The sequence below is a fragment of the Aethalodelphis obliquidens genome, unplaced genomic scaffold (genome assembly GCF_003676395.1).
Source record: "Aethalodelphis obliquidens isolate GAN/ISIS:26980383/991018 unplaced genomic scaffold, ASM367639v1 scaffold21, whole genome shotgun sequence".
NCBI lineage: Eukaryota > Metazoa > Chordata > Mammalia > Artiodactyla > Delphinidae > Aethalodelphis > Aethalodelphis obliquidens.
Window position 1 is genome coordinate 15,136,263 of NW_020837965.1, and position 5,206 is coordinate 15,141,468.

Genomic DNA, 5,206 nt, shown 5'->3' on the forward strand with positions numbered 1-5,206 from the left:
ATGCTCTAGTCTCAAAGTACCCCAAAATACAAAGTTCCCACAGGTGTATACAAAGTCCTGAACGGCTCTGTTCCGTTCTCAACCTTTCTTTAGGATTTGAAAGTCAGAAATACCTCTATTAGAATCACTACGTCAATAGGCCATTTAAAACATGGCTTCTATATTTTGCTGCTATTCGGTTTTGAGGTCATTTCCTAGGTTTCAAACGTTGTGTGAAACAGGTGCAACTAGGAAACTTTGTGTGGCAGAGAAGAGCTAGAGCAGTGAAACGTGAAACTATAAATCAGTTCTCTGAGTCACAAATCTCTTCGGCTGCTCTAGAAGACAGTGATGACTCAGCAGCATTCCACTGGCATGGTGGAGGGAATGAGTCTGCGAGGGCTTGTTGCCCTGGGCACCAGCCTGTTGGGGGCGTGGAAAGATGGGAGACCTTGGATCTTCCCACTGCTGAACTGTTAGACTGCTTCAGATTCCCTGACTGTTCTGAATTGCCTTCTATCTGACCTTTGCCATGTTTAGCTGATTGATGTTTTAGATATTACAAACAACCACAACTTGTATTTGTCTCGCTAGGTATTTATTGTTTACAAACTAATTCGACATTCTTTTCACGCATGTAACCCTCGCACAAGCCCTTGAGGTTTTGTTATTACACCCATTTTACAGATGAGATGGCTGAGTCTGTGTGGTTAACTGGCCAAGGAAATAGTCATTTAACCTGGCAAATAATATGCCACAATATTATCCTCTTCTTGGGAAATAACTGTTTTCTTTGTCAAAACAATAAAAATAACCAAGCCTTTTGCTGAAATAAGACAAAATTTCTTTCGTTTTGGTTTATAGAGGAGGGTGTGAGAAGAAAGGGGGCACACCACTACTCAGTTGTACAGCTTAAAAACTCTCCTGAAGGCAAACCTTTTCAGGGACCAAATGATCCAGTCATCTTGTTGTGATGCCTAGAGTTGGTTTATTAGCCAACGACTCGGAGTCTCTACTTAGGATGAATAAGACTCAAGAAGCATCTTCACTGGACTTAGACAGAGATAGTTCCAGTTTTTCTGTTCAACTACAACTTGCCTTTGGCCGTATTTTCTCCATATAGGAAGCAGGGAATGGATCCAGTCATGTGAAAGTGGGGAAAGAATTGCAGAAGGAGGAAGGATCAGCCCAGGTCCATACGTGCTCAGGGCTGTAGAAGGGTACAGGTCAGGATCAAAGCAGGAACAGTCTGGCCTATTCCTGAGGAAGTATGATCCGCCACGAAATCTAGGGAGACTCATTTCTGGTGGTAGTTCCAGTGGTAGTATCAAAGCAAAAGACTTCCTTTTCCTTTTGTCTCTGCTTTGGAAAATTCACTTCTCATATCCTCTCTAGCCCAGTAGTGAATTGAGCTCACCACTAATCAATTAAATAATCTATTGATATTTATTATCAGGTACTGTGCTGAGCTCAGAGTATAAGATGGTAGCTTCTGCTACTACCTGGTTGAGGAGATGAAATACATGAAAAGATAATACCAAGTAGAAATGGGTAAGAGGTGTAGGCATTCAGAAGAGAGGAAGTATCATTCAGAGCTATGATAATTGGGAAAGTTTGAAAGATGTGTGATTTAAAGAGGACATGAAGGACTGGTAGGATTTAGATTGGTGGCGAGGATCTGGACACTGAGAATGGCATGGAAAAGGCAGTGAGTTGGGAGGGCAGAATGAGTATTCAGGGGTCAGAGAGTAAACCAATTTGTCTGAGGCAGAGAATTCATATTTGTAGAATAACAAAAGTAATGCTGAAAAAGTAGATCAACAGACTGTTGAAGGGCTTTGAATGCTAGGCACAAGGACTTTGCATTTTATCTCCTGCAGGCATTGGGGGAGCCTCTGAAAGTTTCTGAGCAGAGAAGTGACAGGATGAAGCTAATTTGGGTGACTGACTGTGTGCTGCATGTATCAGAAGGGAACAAACTCATTGGGATGAACAAAGAATAATGGATGTGGTACTAAAAATTTGGAACCCTCAGGATTCTTGATCCAGGCAAACATGATGCTCCTTCCTTTTTTTAAATCTCTAGAATGGTGCTGTCCAATAAAACTTTTTTTTTTTCAATAAAACTTTTGTGATGATGGAAGTGTTCTGTGCTGTCCAACACGGTAACCACTAGCTATGGGGGCCTACTGAGTACTTGACTGTGGCTAGTGAAACGAAGGAACTACATTTTAAAATTTTAATTATTTTGAGTTAAATAGCCACACGCAGCTAGTGGTTACTCTACTGAACATCATGGCTCCAGAAGGCAGGATAAAGGCTATTCATTATGATTCAAAACCAAACCACACAGTTACCAAAATAAATCTTAATTCTGTTGGAATTGGTGAGGCCCATTCTTTGGTAAAATCCACATTCAGCATCAGTTTCTCTGATTTATCATTATGGCCCAGTTTTCTGCATATCAAGACCTCAGTGAAAGTACCAGTTTGTGCGGATCACTGGCTCTGCCCTTCAGGCAAACTGAGTCACCCCAAAACCTGCCATTCCAGCTTACCACTGTGGCTACACAGCCCTCAGATGACTAGTTGTTAAATCATCTATAAGCTGCTAAATGCCTATTGTTGCATGGACGTCTTAGACCTGCTCTCTGGTATGACCCCCACTGTAGCACATGTGGTAGAAATGAGAAGTTGCTGGTTACTGTTTGGATGTTGATTAAAGCTACTTTTGCACTTGACTTTTGGATTAATGGGGAAAATGGTGACTCAGGAATTTCCAGAATAATATGGCTTAGAGAATACATTGCTCAGTAGGTCAGCTGCATTGTTTTAAAAAAAAGTTTAAATTTAGTGTAAACACCTAAAGCACAAAAACTATGATCTTATCCCATTGGGCGTTTTAGAATCTGAATTCACATACTTGGTCCTTAAGTCTATAACTGTTGGCTGCCTGTGACTTAAAATTCAGTCCATTAAAGCACAGACCTAACGAGGCCCAAGTCATGGGTCCAGTCTCATTAATGGTCAATTATTTTGCTCTGTTCTCACACTTGCTGTGTTGCATATTCATGACCTTGGTCACAAGGGTGGACCAAGCCAGAGAGGGAATAGTGCAAATCCATGACCACAGCTACTAGCAAAAGAACCACAAGCCCTGTGAATGGAGGGCAAGATGTGTCCTCTACTATACAAAAGAAAGTGTTTAAAAAACAAACAAGAATTGGGCACATATGCAAGGTGAATGGTGCTATTTGGAAATATTTCACTTTAGATCATTAACTAAATATACTGATGAACCCTGCAAGCTGGAACACACAGTAGGACATGTAGTGGTCTGGTTATGATTCACTTAAAATTCTGGGACACTAAATAGACATATGCTAAAATTGATAATGTTTTTCTCATGGTAATAAGTCATGGCCTAACACTTGCTTATTTTGTTACAATGGTAACACATTTCAAATTTGAATGTAATGTTAGAATTTTCCCTGTATTCTTTACCTATCTAAGAGTCATTCATAAAATATAATAGCAAAAAAAAAGATAATAGCAAAATTTTATATGGAAAAATAATGAGGTATTTTGTCATTGATAGGGATAGTAAAGCTTGTGTAATAATCCTGTATAACACTTAATGAAATGTAAATCCACACACAAACAGCAGGAACCTGTTCTGGCTATTGGAGATGATTAGTGAGGAAGACAATCCCAAATGGTGGATCATCATCAAATTATATTGGACTATGGGGCAGAGAAGGAGGGAGCTGGGGATGGTGGAGAGGTAGAAGACAAGATTTCTTTCCTGTGAGACAGCTTACAAATTCCTTAAGGAAAATCCTCTAACTAGATAATCCATCCACGAAGACACAACAGACTATGGTTATATTCAGTGAATGAATTTAGACTGGTTACTTTGTAAAAACCATCAAACCAACCATTCACCTCTCTTTCTCTCTCTCTCTCTCTCTCTCTCTCTCTCTCTCTCACACACACACACAGTCATTTTCTCAAAAGACTGTAAGCTCCATGAAGGCTAGGAGATCTATCTATCTACCTATCTACCTATCTACCTATCTACCTATGTATCCATCATTCCAATCATCCATCTCTCTCTGTGTTTAATTAAAAATACCAAATCCCAGGGCTTCCCTGGTGGCGCAGTGGTTGAGAGTCTGCCTGCCAATGCAGGGGACGTGGGTTCTTGCCCCGGTCCGGGAAGATCCCACATGCCGCGGAGCGCCTAGGCCCGTGAGCCATGGCCGCTGAGCCTGTGCATCCGGAGCCTGTGCTCTGCAACGGGAGAGGCCACAACAGCGAGAGGCCCGCATATCGCAAAAAAAAAATTTTAATAAATAAAATTAAATAAAATACCAGCTCCCAAAGATACAGCATGGAATAGGACTGGGATTAGGGAGTCCTTGGCTATCTCTTTCAATGAAAGCATATAGTCAACTAAATGTTTGACAGTGAGCAAGTCTCCTCACCTCTTTAGGTCTCCTCTGCAAAATGAGAAATGTCCTCCAACTAGGAAGCATCACAAAGTAAAAGTTTTTCTTTTTCTTATGCATTCTACTCCTTGTGTGGGAGATACAGCTATTACTACATTCCTATGATCTTATTTTAGTTTTAAATCCTTGGGTAAGAAGTATCTCTTTAACAACCAAATTTGAACCTTATTCTTTGTGCTCCTTCCAAAAAATTAAAAATAAATTCTATTAAAAATTCTATTAAATTACAAGAGATATAGTGTAATGCTTACATGTTTGGTCCTCTGAAATAGATTTTTGGGTTCCACCACTTAAATTAGGCAAATCACTGAATCTCTCAGTGCCTTGATTTCTACATAAGGATAATAATGACACTGGCCTCACAGGATGGGCAGGAAGATGAAATAATACAGTTAGCACAGAGCCTGGCCATAGCCAATGCTCAGCAAATGTTAATTTTTAAGCCATTCCCATTTCTCCATTTGCCCTCTTCATCTTCAGTATATGTATAATTGTGTGTATACACGCATATATGAAATAATGTATAATATATATTATACATGTATATTTTATAATAACATATATTATAATCTCAGGCACACCGTTTTACAGCTGGAAGGAATTTTTAGATTAAATCTAAACCTCTTGTTTTACCCCTGAGTATGTAAAATTATTACATTTTTATTCTTTCTTTTTTTTTTTTTTTTTTTTTTTTTTTTTTTTTTTTTTTTTTTTTTT